The 20,120-nt window shown below is 41.8% G+C and overlaps 1 protein-coding gene across 1 annotated transcript in view; it reads right to left on the bottom strand.

Annotated features, from left to right (window-relative positions):
- Jazf1 (JAZF zinc finger 1) overlaps window positions 1-20,120 on the bottom strand; it is a 353,771-nt gene that overhangs the window by 204,320 nt on the left and 129,331 nt on the right. The gene's annotated exons all lie outside the window — the stretch shown is intronic.

The following is a 20,120-nucleotide window of genomic DNA, read 5'->3' on the forward strand; positions in this document are numbered from 1 at the left end:
ATGGTGTGCATGTGGGTGCAGGTGTGCATTGGGGGGGGTCAGAGTTGAGTTTTGGATATGTGGAGTTTTAGATGACCACTACAAAGAATGACCTGATAAAGTAATAAATGCAATGACAGGACCCACTGAAGTCAAGGGAGGAGTGTAGATTGGAATTCAGAAGTGGATACTGCTTAGTTCTCCAACAAACTTGATTCCATGAGTCCCTTTAGAAAGTCAACACAGATGAATAATATATATATATATGTAGATGCAGCCACAAATAAAACAATCTATCTTAAGAAAGAAAATCCTGTGGAAACTGCACCACTGCATTCCATTGTGTAGCTGGGTTCTCAAGTACATGACTTCCTTCAGAATGCAGATAAATGGCTGTTGTAGGGGTATGTAGCCAAATATTTTTAAAATTAAAATGTTTGTAATACAAATTGGTTTGGAGAAATTAAAAGCCAATCTTTACAGTGCTCACAACACGAAGAAGTATTTTGTGGCTGGCAAGGCCCTGTGTGTGTGTGTGATCACAGTGTTTTGTAGATTTCAGATGACTATGCAGAGGCCTGGGGGCCCCCAGCTCTGGGCAGGGCCTAGGGGTTTCCCACATTCCATGGCCCAGGATTTGGTGGGGAAGGAACTTCCCAGAATTGGTTGTACATACTTTGCATATTGTCTGATTAAACACAAACAGACCTCATTTGGCCAGCAGTTTATTGAACATTTGTGAGTGGGAGAGCAAGAGACGACATTGCAGGAAAGGCAGCAGTCAGGAGCCTTGGCCCCTGCAGCATTAGTAGCTAGGGGTTTCTAGACCCGGGGGTGATGTGATCAAACAGGACAGCCATGGTGGAATGAACTGTGTGTGCACATCAGCATGTCTGGGAGAAGCACCAGGCTAAGGCCAGGTCTTCTAAAGCTCAGAATGTAGATGATTGGGAGATGGGAGCAGATGGCAGGATGGGGCAGGGCTACCAAGCCTGCCTAGAGTGTTGTGGATGTGTTCTCAGATCCTCTCAAAGGCGCTGTGTGTGTGTGTGTGTGTGTGTGTGTGTGTGTGTGTGTGATCTTCTGCACAGGACTGCATGTGTAGGAGACAGGATACTGGTAGTGGAGGATGGGAGCTTCCCATCTCTTCAAGTCAGACTGCCTCAGATGATTATACTTCCTTACTTGGGTTTCCTTGGGCTTGAATTTAGATGGAGCTGATAAGCTATTTTTTAAAAAGATGAGATAGAAGCTAGACATTTTGCTAATGTGCAAAATTTAATGGGGCAGCCCAGAATTCCATTGGTGTCTCTGCCTAAGCTGAGGCCTTCAGAAAGCCACAAACCCCCAAGGCTTCCCAAGCCCTCTACCTTCCATCTCTGTCTGCGTGGAAGCTTGGTATCTTCACGCCGTGTATTATGACTACAATACCATCAGGGTCAAGAGCTTTGTTTCCTGGTATCTCGGCCAGCACTTATGAAAAGAGTGCCTTACTCCTTGTTAACAGTCTTCAGGGAAAGAAACCCTCTGTGACACAACTGTCAACCAACAGACAGTATTTCTCATATCCATAAAGGAGACTAATGATTATATTCTCTGAAAACCTGGTAAGGAGTTATTTTAGCAACTGTGTAACTTGTAAGGAATGGCTCCACTCTCCTCCTCCTAGAGGAACAAGGTCTCTGATTGGGCACCAAGCTTCAAGATCACCCTGTGAAATTCTGCCCTCAAACCTGGCTTCTAGCAAAGTCCAAGGTGGCACAGTCAACACAAGAAGATAGGGAGGCCTTGGTTTCCGCAAGAGACAGTCCTCCTGGGGAAGCAAGAAGAAAACAATCCTAACTAAAAGGAAGAGCATTCTGAAAACACAAAATGGAACCAGCTGTAGTGGCATATGCTTCCCATCCAAATGCCAGGAAGACAGAGACAGGTGGATCCTCACTGCCCAGCCAGCCTAACCTACTTAGCAAGCTCAAGGCCAGTGATGCCCTGTCTCAAAAAACAAGACAGAAGGTGCTCAAGGAATGACACATACCTGAGGTTGTCTTCTGAACTCCACATACATGTGTACACATGTGTATGTGTACCCTCACTCCTCCCCATGAAAACTCACATGTGTGCATACATATACACATGGAGGGAACCATATTTTCAACTGCTGCTTGGCAGGAGGAGTTGTCTTTTAAAGAAGCAGTGCTGTCTTGGTTAGTTCCCGTATGTTCTAGTAAGTGTGTGTGGTTGGCCTATCCGGATACTGACGTCCAGCAAAAATTGAAGAAGGGTTGAAACTGCTGCAAAAAAGTAAAATATCTGAGCATTTCCAGGAAGCTTGTTGGAATATTGAAGGAGTTTGGTGCTAAGAGGGGCCGCTAAGCCACAAAGACAATGAACAGCACAACTAGGAAACCACCAGGCTGATGGCAGAGGGCCTCCTCTTTGGATGCTGTGACTCCAAGTGCTGGAAGTTTGTGTCTTCCCATGTGATCTAACACCACCTATTGGCTAAGTGCCTCCTCCTCTGAGGGCCAGAGTGTCCCCTTGTTTCATCTCTCTCCTTGTGCCTTCATGATCACGCCAGCGCTGCTGGCCTCTGCATACAGGCTGCTTTTAATTCATCCCTGTGTTCTCATGGCCCAGCCAAGTGCCTGACATAACTCAGCATTTGCTTTAAGAAGTTAAATATAGCCTTAAAAATATCACAAGGTTGATTTGCTCTGTGGGGTATGATGGTACACATCTGTGATCCCAGTACTTGGGAGGCAAAGGAAGGGATCATGAGTTTGAGGCCAGCCTGGACTACACAGCAAGACCTTATCTGAAAAAAAAATGAGCTGCATAGCTATTGTGGAAAACTGTCTGGCAGATCCTCAACAGTTAAACAAACAATTACTACATGTCTAACAATTCTCATTCTAGGCATATACCCAAGAGAATTAAAAACAGTTGCTCAAATAAAGACTTGTACACAAATGTTCAAAGCAGCATTATCTAGAGCAGACACAGAATGGAAAGAACCCAAATGCCCATGGCTGGTGAATGGATAAACAAAATGTGGTGTAGTCATTCAGTGGAATGCCATTTAATCATGCAAATACATGAACTATTCATGCATGCTACAACATGGATAGGGCTTTAAAACAAAACATGAGGTTAAGTGAAAAAAAAAACAATACAAAACGTGATTCCACTTACATGGCAGTTAGCACGTCTGTAAGGACAGAGCAGACTATGTTTGGCAGGATCTGGGTATAGAGTTGCTTTTGGAGGTTTTGAAAATATTCTGGAGTACTGGTTGTAGTAATGGTTGTGCAGCACTGGGAGTATACTAAAATTACCGAGTTGTACTTTAAGGTGATACTCTATAAGAAAAGATTTACCTCAATAAAAAATGCATTTTTATAAGTCTAATCTCACTGAAGACCCAAACAAGTGAACCATCTTAGGCATTCTGGGGGGTCCAGAGTCCTGCCTCCTGCCCCCACCCCCGTAACTCTCCTTGGCCTCTCAGCTCGCTGGAAACCTTAGGCCAATCAGGCAAGCCCTTTAGTCTTCCCTTTTACCTGTAAATGGGAGCTGCATGAAGAAGACCATCTTAACTGTTTCTGTTCTGAGATGTGATGGACAAGCACTGGATGCTGCAGGCCCCAGGGACAGGATGCCCTGCTGCAGGGAGCAGGTGTGGGACAAGAGCCCCCTCCCATGCCTGGACTTCCTGGCTGACAGCTGAGGAGGTGAGGCACCAGGGGATTTTACTAGCCTATCCAGAATTCATCAAAACACCAGGAGTTACAACAAAAGTTGATATCCTACTCTTCTAAGGAAAAGAAAAAGAAAGAAAGGAAAAAGAAAGAAAAAAAGAAAGAAACACAAGATGTCTTTTTCGATTTTAATTAAAATTGACCTTTCTGAATCTATGGCTGGAGGCAGCAATAGTAATGAAAAACGATGTCATTTATGGCGATAAACAGTGTGACAGAGCAATGAAAAAGGTTATAATCATCACAAGATCCTGAGGTTTCGACATACCACTTAATTGCAAGGATGTGTGTGTGGTAGGGGGAAACACAGATTAACAGACATTATAATCGCACTGCGCAAAAAGCTGGCCTGCCTTCCTGAAACCCATTTGAGGCAAGGAACCAGATCTGGACAATTTACTCTCAGTTTTTCCTTTAATGCTTCCAGCAACCGGAAAAGCAAGTGAGAATGAGTTCAACCCTAAAGAAATGAAATTCTGACACTGGGGTCACCAGCCTTAGAATGAGGTGAGAGCAGTCCCTGGCCTGAGGGGCAGGACGGAAGGAGGAAGGCTGGGAGGAAGGTGAAAATTAGGAGACATAAATGAAGCTCATTTGCTTTGCTTCTTCAAAGAAGGCAGGGTGGGGAGGTGGGCCACGGGTGAGGGGCAGACCCATGGCTGCAGAGCAGGACGAAGGGCTTGGAGCTCTCCAGACCAGCTGCGGCAGACTCCTTCCTCCCTCTCACAAGTTAGCCTGTGCAGAACCACAAAGGAGACACTGCATGCAGGGAAAGACTTTCTAAGGGGAGGTGAGAGATCATTCTGTTGAGCAGAGATGAAACTATTTACCCGATGCTTTCCTTTGATTTGGGAACATTCTGGACCCAGAGCTGCGGTGTGGTGATGTTCATATCAGAAGCACCTCTGAGTTGAGTGCTATAATATAGAAGGAACTGCTAATGGCAGTATGTGAGCAAGGACAACGTGGGTCTGCACCCTCAGAACCACTTTGCAAGCACACTTCTGTTCAGTTGTTTTCCTTATTTTTCTCAAGACAGGGACTCCTTGTAGCCCTAGCTGGCTTGGAACTGGCTATATAGACTAGGCTGGCCTTGACCTCACCGAGATCTACCTGCCTCTTCCTCCCTGATTCTGGGATTAAAGGCATGTGCAACCACCCCTAACTGTATCTGTTTCTAATGGGTGTTACCCTGTGCCCAGCATGATGCTGGAGTCACTGCACTACAAACTGCTCTGGAAGGCAAGGGTCATGACAGCCCATTTCAACACACTGAGGTTTAGAGAAGTCAAAGAACCTCTCAATCCTAGACGGCAAGCCTGGCTCCAGACTTTTGCTGCTAGTCTGTAGGCTGGCATTCAGCACTGGTCTGTGACAAATCATGAGAACTGGCCTGTTCACTCTCATGGCTGTGTGGCTTTACATACGACATACAATCCACATTTCATTTAACCTGTTCCATTACTGATGGACATTTGGCCTGTCCCTAGTTTTTTTCTGGTGAATGCATGTTGCTGTGATAAATTTTCACAGAACAGCACTAGAACTGTTAGGTCAAGTGCAGTACTGTTCCAGTTTGGACAAGCCCCCTCATAAAGGGCTCATGCACATCTAATCTTGGACTCCACATCTCACCCTTCCAAGCCTGGGCATTGGCAAGCACTTGGATACTGGCTGTCCTAGTTTGTTTCTTCATTGCTGTGACAAAACACTGACCACTACCAACTTGGGGAGGAAAGGGTTTATTTGCCTTACATCTCCCAGGTCACAGTTCATCAGGAAGCCCAAGGTAGGAACTCAGGGCAGGAACCTGGAGGCAGGAGCTGGAGCACAGGCCATGGAGGAATGCTGCTTACTGGCTTGCTCCCCTGGCCCCTGCTCAGCCTGCTTTCTTATATAACACAGGCCAGTGGGCTGGGCCCTCCCACAGCACTCATCAAGAAGATGCCCCTCAAACATGGCCACAGGCCAGTCCATTAGAGGCAGTTCCCCAATTAAGGCTCTCTCAACCCAGGTGTGTCAAGTTGACACTAAGGCTATCTAGCACACTGGCAATCTGATTGATAAACATTGTTGGTAACACTTGTGTTCTTGACTGAAATGGAAGGTGTTCTAATACACTGTGTTTCTCTTGTGGTGCTGATCCTCCTCACATTTTTATTATAGCACTCTTTCCTTATGGTTTTTGTCAGAGTACTCTATGGAGCATAGATATTAACTCTTTACCTATTACATGTGTTTTACATATTGTCTCCAGTTGGCTGTCTATAATTTTGTTTATAGTTTCTTCCAGCATAAGTTCATGAAACTGAATTTGTTAAACATTTTAAGAGTTCAGGACTTCTTGTCATGTTTTAAAGGCCTACTCCAGGACTATAAAAGTATATTGCTTTATTTTCTTCTAGCATTTTATAGATTTGAAATGTAGTGTGTGCTATAAATTAGGGATCTAGATATATATTTTCCCAAAGAGATTGCCAGTCGACTCTGCTCTCCAGATTACACAGTTCATCCTTTCCTGTTGATTTGAGCGCCACCTTTATCACATATTAAATTCTCATGCGCACATGGATCCACTTAGGACTCTCTATAATATGCTCTAAAATCTGCTACAGCAAACATTCTGTAATCATTTCTCTTCTAAAAAAAGATTTCTTTGCCACTCTGGTGAGTTACTCCTCTGTGTGAACTTTAGGAACAACTTTTCTAGCTTTAAAAAGTTCTATTAGGGTTTTATTGGAATTGAACAGAAGTGCTACATTTGAAGAGAGCTTCCTTTATAACACTGAGCTCCCAGCTAAGAGTGAAATGCTGTCTTTTCTTGTGCTTCTAAAACTTTATCATTTGTCACATATATATTATCTGTCAATTTTGCTTTTATAGATTGTAATGCAGCTGTGAAATGTCTTTCTTCCCTAAAATTATGTATGTGTCTAGAGCTGTCATATGGAAATATGCTCATTTTGTTGATTCATATTCTAATGACAGATTACCCTTACTAAAGCTTTGCTATCTCTAACCCACCTGCTGAGGTTTGATATGGCCTGTTCCCCCAAGGCTTATGGACTGGCAGCTTGGCTCCCAGTGTTGCAGTGCTAAGGTGGTGAGATACCTTTTCTATTATAATTACTGGTATGTAGGAAGAGTACAGAGCAAAGAACTTCACCGTGATTCATGCACGCACACTGTGTACTTTGATTATAGCCGTCATTACCTTTGCTTGTCCTTCCCATTTCTCCCTGGATCCTTTTCTTCTTCCTAACTTGTCTTTCTCCTACTTTCATGATTTTTATTCAAATTCTAGATTCTGCAATATGAGGAAAAACATGATATTTGTTTTATGAATCTGACTTATTTCACTTAACACAATGGCCTCTAGCTCTATTTTCCTGCAAATTACGGTGTAATAAAACTCTACTGTGTGTATGTACCACATTTTCTTCATTCATCCACTGGCGGCACTTAGGCTGATTCAAGTCGGTTCTTTGTGAACGGGGCTGCAGTGAATATGAGTGTGCTCACTCAGACTTCTTTGAGGATATGGTAGTCCTATTTTTTGCTTTCTGAGGGACTGTCATACTTGACTAATTTACATTGATTGTGGTGGAATATTTAAGAGGTGGGGCTAGGGTAAGACGATTAGGTTATTGGGGCTCCTGCCCACAGAAGGGTTGATACAGTTCTCACAGGATTCCAGTTAGTTCAAAGAAAAGCAAATTATAAAAAGAGCAACCTTAGTCTCTGAATTCCTGCTTTTCTGCCTCTGGTGTGATCTCTCCTACATGTGTTCTCACTACTGTAATGCCATCCACCATGAGACCCTTACCAGAAGCCAAACAGGCTGTGCAATCTTGGATTTTCAGTCTAAAACTGAGAGCTAAATAAACCTCTCTTCTTTATAAAGTTCCCAGACTTGGACATTTTGTCACAGCAGTATATGACTGCTCCTGACATGTATCACATACGGAGATGGACAGAGGGGTGTAAGCCTTCTATGCTATTATCTTAGTGAATTACACTAGTTTCCTAATACCGTACTACCCTTACTTTCTTAGACTAACTTAGGATACCATTTGGTATTATTCTTTGAGCAGTTTGCTGTGCTTGGTTTGCATCTATGTTGAGAAATGAGATGGTTCCATGTTTTTTTAGTCACATTCTTATTTGGCTTAGGTAATAATGGTTAAGCTGGTCTACAGACTAGACCCATATGTTTCTAATGTTCTCTTTGCTTTTGAGACATCAAAATTGCCAATAAAATTTGTGCCTTTAAGAGGGTGATGTGGCTACTTTTCAAGAAGATCAGGTGATGGGGTTTAGAGGAGGAGAAGTAACTTCATTCTCTGGTTATTTTCTATTCATGTGATCCATCTTGAGTCAATTTTAATAACTGTTAAAATTTTCAAATTAATAAGAGATATGCAGAAAATTCATGTTGACCTTTGGTTATATTTCTCTTTCCTCCAATTGAGCTTGCCTGAGGTGTTCCTATTTTACCAGTATTTCTTTAAAATTTTTTAAAAATTTTATATGCATAGGTGTATTGTTTGCATATATGTAAGTGCACCCATGTCATGCAATCCCCACAGAGGTCAGAAGAGGGCACTGGATGCCCTGGAACTACAGTTATGGCCGGTTGTTAGCTGCCATGTGGGTGCTGGGAATGAAACCTGGCTCCTCTGTAAGAGCAGCCAGTGCTTCTCTTAACTAATGAACTATCTCTCCAGGCCCCTTAAACCAGTATTTCTAGGAAATGTTTGTTGTTGTAGGGGATAGACCAGGGCTGTGTACCTTCTGAGCATGTGCTGCAAGACTGAGCAATAGCCCCAAAGCAATGTTTAACGTTTTTACTTATCTGTGTGTCCTGTTTCTGCCCTTACTCATTTCAATAACTTCAGGAGTTACAGCTGTTCTCACATCATTGTCACTTTGGGCTATTTTGTTGTTCTTTTCCTTACTTAGAACTGCTGGAAATGGGTGAATTAACTGTCTTATAAATGAATTTAAGACTATTATTTGTGGGACTGGAGAGATGGCTCAGCAGTTAAGAGCACTGATTGCTCTTGCAGAGGACCCAGGGTTGGTTCTCAGAACCCACATGGCAGCTAACACCCGTCCATAACTCTAGTTCCAGGAGATCTGATGCCCTCTTCTGACCTCTACAGGTATTGCATAACACTTACACATGTGCAGGCAAAACACTCATACACATAAAATAAATATAAAAAAAATAAATTGAGTCTTTTTCTTAAAAAAGACTCTGGTTTGCACCCTGAGAACCTTCTGGCTCCTCACATGGGCTCCTACATGCAGGGCTCTCAGTCTCATTTACTTTCAGTAGTCTGTCACTGCCAATCACACAATCTCCTTTTTAACCTGAGTTATGAAAACAATGTTCACACAAAAGCTTACAAATAAGTATTATTCATAATAGTCAAAAGAGAGCCCATATGCCTATGAAAAGCAAACGAGGTATGGTTAATCACAGCATGCCACTGATGCACACTGCAGTGTGGATGGATCCCGACACCATGACAAACAGAAGCTAGACGTGAAAGGTGATATATTGCAAGTTCTGGGTTAAAAGAAATGCCTAGACTCAGCATGAGCAAATGCTGTTCATTGTCACCATTATTCTCAATGCTTCACTTCTTATCCTACACACGTAGAGTGTTGTTCCCCCCACCAAGCAACTATCCAGCTCTCAGTGAACACCTGGGAAGAGGGAACCTTAACTAAGGAATATCCTCTATTAAGCTGGCCTATGTACATGTCTATGGGACATTTTCTTGGTTTCTAATTGATGTAGAAGGATCCAGACCACCAGGTGCCATCCCTGGGCAGGTGGGCCTGGGCTGTGTAAGAAAGGTAGCTAGGGCCTACGAGATGGCTCAGCAGGTAAAAGCATGTGCTGCCAAGCGTGAGTTCCATCCTCAGGACCTATATGGTGGGAGGAAAGAAAAGACTCCTACATATTTTCCTTTGACCTCCACTTGTAGACACTGCATACAAATACCCCTCCCCCAATAAAAATATAATAAAAAAAGAAAGGTAGCTGAGCAAGCCAGACAAGCAAGCTAGTAAGCTGCACTCCTCTGTGGTCTCACTCCAGTTCCTCCCTTGGTTCCTGTCCTTTCCTCCTCAAGTCGGTTTTGGTTAGGGTTTCATCACAGCAACAGAAAGTAAACTAGAACAAAAGGTTCATCTTGGGGAATGCCAGATGGAAGAAACAGAGAAGGACATGTGGGAGGAGCACAGTGCTCCCACACCCACTTGGGGGAGACCACCACCTCAGCACCTCTAAGTGTGGGAGTCAGACACTGCTGAGCTTCCACAGTGGGGATTTTTATGCAGACCTCAGTACACAGACATCACCAGTCAGCAACTTAGTCTCCAGCCTCTCCCAATATGGCAATCATGATTTGGTCTCCTGATGACCCACTCTGTCCACCAAGAATTGCCTCATTAGAATAAAAGATGTTCCTATCACCCAGGAATTCCCAAAGAAACCCAAGGAATTGGAACTCCATGTCAGAAACTGGGTTCTAAGAACAAATAGAACAGAAGGTGCACCTGGCTCCACCATAACTCAAGAAACTACAAGCATTTTAGGAGTGCTGTGCTAGGCTAGAAATACATATAATTTTACCTAAGTCAAATCCAAAAACAGGTTTAGTAGTTCTTGAGGTTTGTGGGGAGAGTGGAGTGACTGCTAAAGGACATGGGATTTCTTCTGTGGTTGATGAACATGGCTTCAAATTACCGTTAGTGACTGAACAACTACATGAATACATTAGAAAAGCACCAATCTGTACACTTTAAAAGAGTGAATTTTATGCTACCTGAATTGTATCTCAAATGGTCTAGACAACATGGTTATGGGTTGCACTCTCAAGGTCTTAAGTTCTTAGGCTTTAGGAAAGATTGTATTTGTTCACAAACATATTAGCATCTTTTTTTTAGAGAATGTGGACTATACCTGGTGTGGTCCTTTCGAAACGTACAGAGATTTTCACTGTGACCTGGTCCATAATTGGTTTTTGTAAATATCAATGAGTACTTGGAAAGAATATGTGTTCTCTTATTGTTAGGTAAAAATTCCAAATACCCTCCTTAAGTCATGCTGGCTAGCGAAGCTATTGATATTTTCTGTCTGCTTTTGTGCCTTACCGATTGTCTTAATTTTTTTTGAGAGACATGTGAACGTCTATCAGAACAGCTTTTAAGTGACTATGATATCCTTATAAACAATACCACTGACCTAATGATAAGCTACATTTTCTCCTGAAAATTGGCCTCTGAAGTCTTTTTAACATACTCTTAGGCAAATACCCTACCAAGGTCTGTGCCACTAGGGTGTTGTAAATGACATAGACCATCAATATTTAAGGCCTGCAAATAAGAAGAATTAAAATCAACTAACAACGCAAAGTAAAGCAAAAATCACAAGGAAAGAAATCACACCTAAAATTGATTTAGATGGACATTAGAAACCCTACCATGTGATTTACTGACAGAAACTAAACACTCTAGTGTGGCCCAGTAGAAAAAAAAGATACTTTTCCTCTTCTGTTTAGAAGCTGATACACTGAATCTTTGAAACTGAAGGTTTACTGTGAGGGCAGGCCTCACGTGATGTTTAAAGGGAAAAAAATAACCTAGTTCTTGCTTTGTATATTCAAGATATTAATGAAAAGCCAAAATGTTTAATTTGCTCTATCTCTGCTTTTTCTCATTTTTGTATAGTCAACAGGATCATAATTTAAGTGAGTAGCACATTGTAAATAACCTGGTCACATCATTCTCTGCTCTTGGTAACCAGACTACCTTTTGTTTCAAAGACTCAGTATAAACCATTTAAGGGAGAGTGGCTGTAAACTGTCTATTGAAAACTGGGAGCTCTGGCCCCTAGGCTGATCAGTACCAAAGAATCAGTATGCCTTTTGTTTTTGACTCATGTGCACTTTATCTGAGCTTCTAGAATCAACTGAATAATTCAATAATTGATATTTAGGCATAAAAATCTGTCATAAGACATGAGTGCATGCACGCGTGCATGTGTGTATGTGTGTTTGTGCCCCTGTGGGCACACAGCATTTGTTTGTGTGTATGGCTGTGGCAGGTGTGTGGAGGTCAGAAGCCAGTCCTGGGCGTCAGTTCTCTCCTTCCACCCTTTCACCACAGGGTCTCTTCTTGTTCACTGCTACATATGCCAGGCCAGCTGCCTGTGAACTTCTGAGGAGTCTCCTTTCTCCACTTCCATCTCCTGGAATTATAGGTGCTTAAAGCTACTGAATTCAACTTCTGGGGCTCCAAACTCAGGTTAGCAGGCTTGCATGGCAAGAGCTTTACCACTGGGCCATCTCCCTAGCCTGTAAAAACTTTCAGAAGACATCAACCCCTATGTTTGCTTTTGATAGGGCAAAGGAGGCTTGAGTGGTACCCAGAGGTTTGGAACACACCCCAGCCCGTGCACCCCAGCCTCATCTGCACAAAAGATGAGGCCATCAGGAGGACAAGGAAGTGTGGTCATCTTTACAGAGTAAAACAAAGAACTTCTCAATCTTTCCGTCTAACCAGCAGAGCAAAACTACAAAAGATACTAGATACTTACTCAGGATGTTAAAATCAAACCTGCAGAAGTCATGCTGAGAATCTGACTTTTAGAATGTGAGACACTAACAAGGATGAGAGATCATTTTCAGCACAAGAAACAATGTCAGGTGTGGTGACTGCTTTTTTAAAAAGCACAGTAAGGGGCTAGAGAGATGGTTCAGTGGTTAAGAGTACTGGCTGCTCTTGCAGAGGATCTGGGTTTAGTTTCCAGCACCCACATGGCAACTAACAATTGCCCCTAACTCCAATGCCCTCTTTTGGCTTCTGCGGGCATTGCCTGCACAGGTGAACTTACATGCAGCAAGGCACTCATACACATAAAATAAATTTTTAAAAATTGTGCTAAAAACATCCCAGCACTGGACTTGGGACCTTACCCATTTTTTTTTCTATTTTTCATTGTGTTTTATGTGTATGAATGTTTTGCTGCCCTTATGAAAGCGTGCCTGTGTCATGCAACGTCTGTGGAGGCATCTTATAAAACTGAAATTCTATAATTTTAAATTCTATTGATAATTAGATTCTAATTGATAATTCTATTGATAATTCTCCCTCAGCCCAACCCTTGGTAACCCTATTCCACCTTTCTGTTCCTATGATTATCATGACTTTAGACACTCTACAGGATTAGCGTCACACAGTGTATGGCACAGTTCACTTAGCAGACCTTGAGGGTTAACAACGTTGTAGCACGTGAAAGGGTTTCCTTCTCTTTTTTTTCTTGGTCTTTTTGAGACAGGGTCTCCCTGTATCCCCAGCTGACCTGGAACTCACTATGTAGACCAGGCTGGCCTTGAACTCACAGCAATCTGCTTGCCTCTGCCTCCCAAGTGCTGGGATTAAAGGCAAGCACCACTACGCCCGGTGGTTTCCTTCTTTTTAAACGCTATTATTTCTGTTTATACACTATGTTCTTTATGTACTCATTTAAATGTTCACGGATATTTGGGTTACTTCTACCACTTAGCTATTGTGAATAATGCTGCAAGGAATGTGGATGCTAATATGTTTCAGAAATCCTGTTTTTAATTCTCTAGGATTTATGTCTAGATGTGGGATTGGTATCTCACATACAGCACTATAATTCTAATTTTTTCCTTCTGAGTGATCTGTTTCCAACGATGTTTTGTTTCCGTTTTGAGTAACTGTTTTGCACAGTAGCTGAACCATTTTGCACTACCTCGTCAGTGCACAAGGGTTCCCATTTCTTTGCATCCTCGCTGGTTATCTCTTATTCTTTGGGGAACGGTCTTCTATAGGTGTGAGGTGACCGATGTCTGATAGTGATTTTGATTTGCACTTTGTCATAATGACTTATGTTGAACATCTTTTATGTGCATGCTGGTCATTTGTTCATCTTCGTTCCAGAACCGTCTATTAAGTTCTTTGCCCATTTTTACAGTCAGGTTGTTAAATGTTTTCATTGTTCAATGACAGAGGTTCCTTATGTACTCTGGATGTTAACTCCTATCAGACATGCAGATTTGGACATCTTTTCCTTCCGTCTACAGTTGCTTTTTGTGGTATGTTTCCTTTGCTGTGCATCAGTTTTTAAATCTGCTGTGGTTTCATTTATCTTTAGTTGCCAGTGTTTTTGATACTATGGAAGTCATCATTAAATTCAGTGTGTTGAAGCTTTCCACATTTATGTCTGGGAGTTTTAGGTCTTAAATCTGTTTTGAGATTCTATTTATTTATTTACTTATTTTGCTGGGTACTGAACATTTACTAGGCAGTCACCTACCACTGTACTATGGCATCAGCCCCTGAATTATTTTTATGGTTTTTTTTTTTTTTTTTTTTTTTGCGTTTTTTTGGAGACGGTTTTCCCCGGTACCCCCAGCTGCCCTAAACCTCATTATTTAGACCGGGCTGCCCTCTAACCCAAAGAGACCCCCCTGCCACTGCCTCCCAAGTGCTGGGATTAAAGGCGTGTACCACCATACCAAGCTTATTTTTATGTTTTTAAAACATATTTTCATTTATTTATTATTTTTATTTTATGTGTGTGAGTGTTTTGCCTGTGTGTATATAAGTGCAACAGTGTCGTGCAATGCCTGCAGAGGTCAGGAGAGGGCACTGAATCCCCTGGAATTGGAGTTAAGGATGGTTGCTAGCCACCATTGGGTGCTGAGAACTGAATCTGGGTTCTCTGCAAGAGCAGTCAATGCTCTTAACCACTGAGCATCTCTCCTGTCTCCTGAAGTATTTTTAAATGTAGACAAAAAAAAAAAAAAAAAGGAAAACTGGTGCTTCAAAAAAACCAAAATTATCTGTCCATTGTCAGAACACGACATCTGACATTGTCCGTTCACGACATCTGACATTCTTTATAGTCTCTTTCTAAATTAAGTAAACCAATCATTATACAGGAGGAAGTACTTTTCAGGGGTGCATTCAGGAAATTAATTGAAGATATTCTGCTAGGTAGCAAAATAAAATAATACATGCACCAGTATTTTTATATCTCCTATTAATGGAAAAAAGCACACAAAAGGCCCCACATATGCTGTGATCTTAAAGGCAGACGTCAAGTGAGGTTAGTTTTCTTAACTTTCACACCACCACCAACTGGCTTTTAAATAAAAAGTTAGGCTGGAGTTAGAAGGGAAGACAAGCTGAATCCATTCACAGCAGGAGGCCACCAGAGACCTGTGGAGCCCCTCTACCCTCACTTTCCAGAATAATTCTATATTCTTTTTTAAAAATCTGTTGAATAAAGGTGACACACACCTTTAATCCCAGCATTCAGGAGGCAGAGGCAGGTGAATCTCTGTGAGTTCAAGGTCAGCCTGGTCTACATAGTGAGTTCCCAGCTGGGGCTACAAGGAGACACTGTCTCAAAAAAAAAAAAAAAAAATCTCTTCTCAGGATTAAAATTTAGTTTCTTCAATTAGGATAGGAATCCATGTACTTCTCTGCACTTGACTTTGCATATTACCTCCCCCCAATCCTCATCTTCTTTGTGTGTGTGTGTGTGTGTGTGTGTGTGTGTGTGTATGTGTGCCTCATGTATGCCAGGAAGGCACTCTCGCTGAGCTACATTCTCAGCTCTTCCTCCCTTCCTTCCTTTCCTTCCTTCCTTCCTTCCTTCCTTCCTTCCTTCCTCCCTCCCTCCATGCTCCCCACCCTCCACCACCACTCCCCGCTCCCTTCTTCCCTTCTTCCTCTCTATGTGGTCTGCTACTTCCCATCCACGTCGCCGTGCATCGTCTGCGCGCTTTTTTTGAAACAGGGTCTCCCTGTAGCTCCATCTGGCCTGGAACTCACTGTGTAGGCCAGGCTGGCCTTGAACTCACACTGATCTGCCTGCTGCCTCTGCCTCCCCAGTGTTGGGATTAAAGGTGTAGCACCACCACGCCTGGCTTTTTTTTTTTTCAGACAGTCTTATTAAGTTGTCCAGGCTAGCCTTGAACATATATATGATCCTCCTGCCTCGTCTTCCTAAAAGGTGGGGATCAAAGGCCTGTACCACCAGGCCTGGCTTCCACTTCCCAACTTAATTTTGGAATGTAAACATGCTAGAAACCAACTAGCCACAGAGAACAAAAATCCAAATTCTGTTTTCCAGAGTATATACTCCAATATCATTTAATTTTGTAAAATGCTACTTTCAACTGTCTGTCATTTTCAACCAACACTGTTTTTCTAGTATGTCTTTCTTACTGGCTCTGGCATAAAATCAAGCCCACTATGGTTACAGAGGCCATGCAGATAGATACTAATGAGAGACCTAGTAATACCAGTCCCCAGTATTTATAATTGACTTTTGGATACGTAACTAGCTCCTGGCAGCACAGTTACCAACAATGGAACAAAAGCAGACCCTTTGCAGAGAGAATCTGGCAGTCACCTGCAGAGGGAAAGGCAAGTATACTGCCCAAGGGCTCCCTGTGGGGCCTATGCCTTCCAGATCTAGAGAAGCCTTCCTTTGGACACTGGCTGACAGGCTCATGCCTTGCATTTGTGTATGTTCTGACCACACTAAAGCTACTTGTAAATATTTCTACTGTTTGCCTTTAGGAAACCCAGGCTCAGTATAAAATGCTTGAGGCCATTAGGGTAAACGCTGGAGTATCCCACTTAAAGAGAGAAGGCAGGAAGAGGTGCAGACTCTAGACAGTCTGCTTTTCTTCCTGCCTTCTGGTTAATGTAGGACTGGCTGCTGGGAGCAAGGGGAGGGTGAGGGCCCAGGAGCCAAGCTGGAAGGGAAGCAGCTGGCACCTCGGATTCCCGTGCACTGGGGGCATCTCCCCAAAGGTGCTACCGAGAACTGCATGTTCATTGCCTTTTCTACTAGACCCCGTATCATGCTGGCAGTGTTCTGTGCAGTGTTTATCTAAGAGCATAAATATAAAATACACAATTTTTAAAATTGGCTGAGTACCTTTAGAATTTGCATATTTTATGTGAAGACTTGGAAAATTTATTTTTCAAGTTCCCATAATAAATTTAATAAATAACAGAGGATAACTCCAATTTACTCCTCTAAGGGGTGCCCTCACTTATCTTTTGCAATGACCTCTTTAACTTTCAGTCCCACTCCTTTGCACCCCATTTCACATTACAAATGCTAAAACTCCTCAACTCCACTCTGGTCAACTCACTTTGCTGGTTAAAAATCTCTGATGGAAGCTGGGTGTGGTGGTGCACACCTTTAGTTCCAGCACATTGAAGGCAGAGGCAGGCAGATCTCATAGCACGTTCCAGGGTAGATGGGGTTACAGAGAGGCTTTATCTAAAACGCATATAGACACACAGTCACATGGACACACACACACACACACATTTTCATGTTAGCCCATTAAAACCTTATCCCCTTTCCAGATTCCTCCAAATGGATTAATGTAATAGTAACAGCAACAAATATTTATTGTGAGTTTAATGAACTCATATTAGTGATATTATATGTCCAATATAACAAACGTACTAGTGATATTATTTGTCTGATAGAATGCAAGCTCCATATAGGTAAGCTGTTTCACTCATGGATGCATCTCACAGGCTGGGAAGGTGCCTGGCAACAGTGGTTTGCTGACTCAGTGACAATGCTCATGAATAAGCTTGCTTTCCATGTAATGCATTTTTTCATTTTATTAAAAAAGTTATTATTTTTGTTTTACGTGTATAAGTACATTGCCTGCATGTATGTAAATACACCCTTGTCATGCAATTTCCCACGGAGGTCAGAAGGAGGTGTTGGGTCCCCTGGAACTGGAGTTACAGATGATTGCTAGCCGTCATGTGGGTGCTGGGATCGAAACCAGGTCCTCTGCAAGAGCAACCAGTGCTCCTAACCACTCCTAACCACTGAGTCACCTCTCCAGCTCAAATTTTTTTTTTTTTTTTCCTTTTTTAAAGACAGGGTCTCCCTGTAGCCCCAGCTAGGCTGGAACTCACTATGTAGACCAGAATGGCCTCAAACTCACAGAGATCTCTCCATATAATACATTTTTTTATAAATCTTTTTCTTTTCTTCTTTTCTTTCCAAGACATGATCTTGCCAGGTGTGGTGGCATGCGCCTTTAATCCCAGCTCTCAGGAGGCAGAGGCAGGTAGATCTCTGCAAGATTGAGGCCACCCTTGTTCACATCCTGACTTCCAGGCAGGCTGTGACTAAGGAGATCCTGTCAAGAAACAATCAACAAAAAGCCAGAAAAAAAAAAAAAAATCAGGACAGGGTCTTGAAAACTCAGAACTCTGCCTGCCTCAAACTTCCTACAGGCTGGGATCATAGGTGCACCACCACTACACTGAGACTCTACAGAGGGATGTGCAGCTCAGATGTGTGAATGACTGGTGTTGCCTCACAGCTCATGGTGACAGGATGCTGCCTCCTCCTCTTGAGTTTTCAGAGCATGCTTCACCTCTCTGGGGTGTTTCCTGTCTGATGTTGCAGTTACACAAAAACCTGTCTCCTTGCTTCTGGTTTCTGCTCTTTGTGAACAGAAAAGGGTTTTCTGTTCACAGCATTCTCCAAAGCCCCAGTCAGCTTCACATATAGGGTCTCCCTAATAACTAGGAGTCCCTCCCTAGTGAGTCCCTGAAGGCAGGTAGGAAAAGGAATGAGGAGTGTGAACTGGAAAATAGCTCTTCAAAAAGACAGCCTGCAGCATGCAATAAACTAAAGCATGAATGAACACTAATTAATCTGAGGTTAACTAGCAAAAGGAAGCAGTTCACACCACATGCACAGGACAGTAGCGAGGAGCACTGTGTCAGTGGTGCTCCTGGGAGTGCAGGTCTTTAACATAAAAAATTAACTGCAAGACTCAAAGGGCAATGATACATTGCAGGTGACTTCATTTCTTGAACTATTTGAAAAAAAAAAAAACTGAATGTATTATCTAAATGTGATCATGAAATTTCACAGTCACTGCAAACATTTTTGTCCCTAAGGATCACAACCACCTTATCACATGTGTCAAAACTAGTGAGTTAAATTCAAAATAAATACAGCTCATGCTGAATGGAGTTCCCACACTCATGCTTGGGTGTGGCCCTCTTCTCACCTCCGTGGGAAATTGTACAACATGGGTGCACTTTTGTACATGCAAGCAATACACTCATACACATAAAATAAAAATAATAAAATATTTTTAAAATGTTGATTTACGCCGGGTGTGGTGGTTCACACCTTTAATCCCAGCACTTGGGAGGTAGAGGCAGGTGGATAGCTGTGAGTTCAAGGCCAGCCTGGTCTACAAACTGATTTTTATAATTGAATTATGATTGGCAGCAGAAAATTTGGTCTATATTCAGTCCTTTCAGATTTGATGGAAATTGCATTATGGTTCAATTTTCTTCAATAGTTTTATTGCAGTTAATTTTTAAAAGTATTACCTGTGTCCTTAAAAACTATATCTTCTTCCAGAGGGTTGGGTGCAGGCTTCATTAAACGTCTTTTGCTTCATGTTACATCGAATGTGTTATTGATTTTTTTGCCTGTTTGATCAATCTATAATCACTGGGTGCACATATATAAAGTCTCCCCCATGATAATAAACGGTTTTATTCTTTGTGATTTCAATAATTTTTACTTTATATATTTTGAGGTCATGATGTTAATAGTGAACATATAAAAGTTTAAAATTATTTCATGTTTCTGAGAAAGAGAACAAACTTTCAGAACCCTTTTTATCATTAATAATACTTTTTACCTAAATTTCATTACTATTATATTAGCTTTATTTTGGTGGAACTCTTTGATATATGATTTTAAATATTTAAAAATTTATTTTTCTTCTTTTGTTGTAGAGCTGATTCTTGTACATAGCACATTACTAAAACTTTAAAAAATCTGGTTTGACAATCTTTGTCTCTTAATTGGGATAGTTATCCACTTACTGTTAATATAATTTAGTAGTTAGTCCAGAAATAGGAAATATATGGATAAATGTATCAAAGCCTAGTTTTTGTCTGTTTCTTCACCTTCCTTTCAAATATGTTCCATCCAATCACCTCCTGATGAGCAATTATTGACACACATTTGTATTTGGGCCTTTTTAGTTCACAAAACTGCTAATGTTGGTTTAGAGTTACCAATTATTCAGGTCTTTATTTTTTGTTCCTTTGTTTGGCTTTATCTATCATCTATCATCTATGTATTTATGTATGTATGTATGTATGTATGTATGTATCTATCATCTATCTATCTATCATAGATAGATAGATAGATAGATAGATAGTATGTGCATTTAGTAGCATTTTGAACTAATACAGTTTCCTCTGGTTTTTCACGCCACCTAAGTGTTACTTATATCTCCT

Source organism: Nannospalax galili, unplaced genomic scaffold, assembly GCF_000622305.1.
Source record: "Nannospalax galili isolate Female #2095 unplaced genomic scaffold, S.galili_v1.0 scaffold158, whole genome shotgun sequence".
Taxonomy (NCBI): domain Eukaryota; kingdom Metazoa; phylum Chordata; class Mammalia; order Rodentia; family Spalacidae; genus Nannospalax; species Nannospalax galili.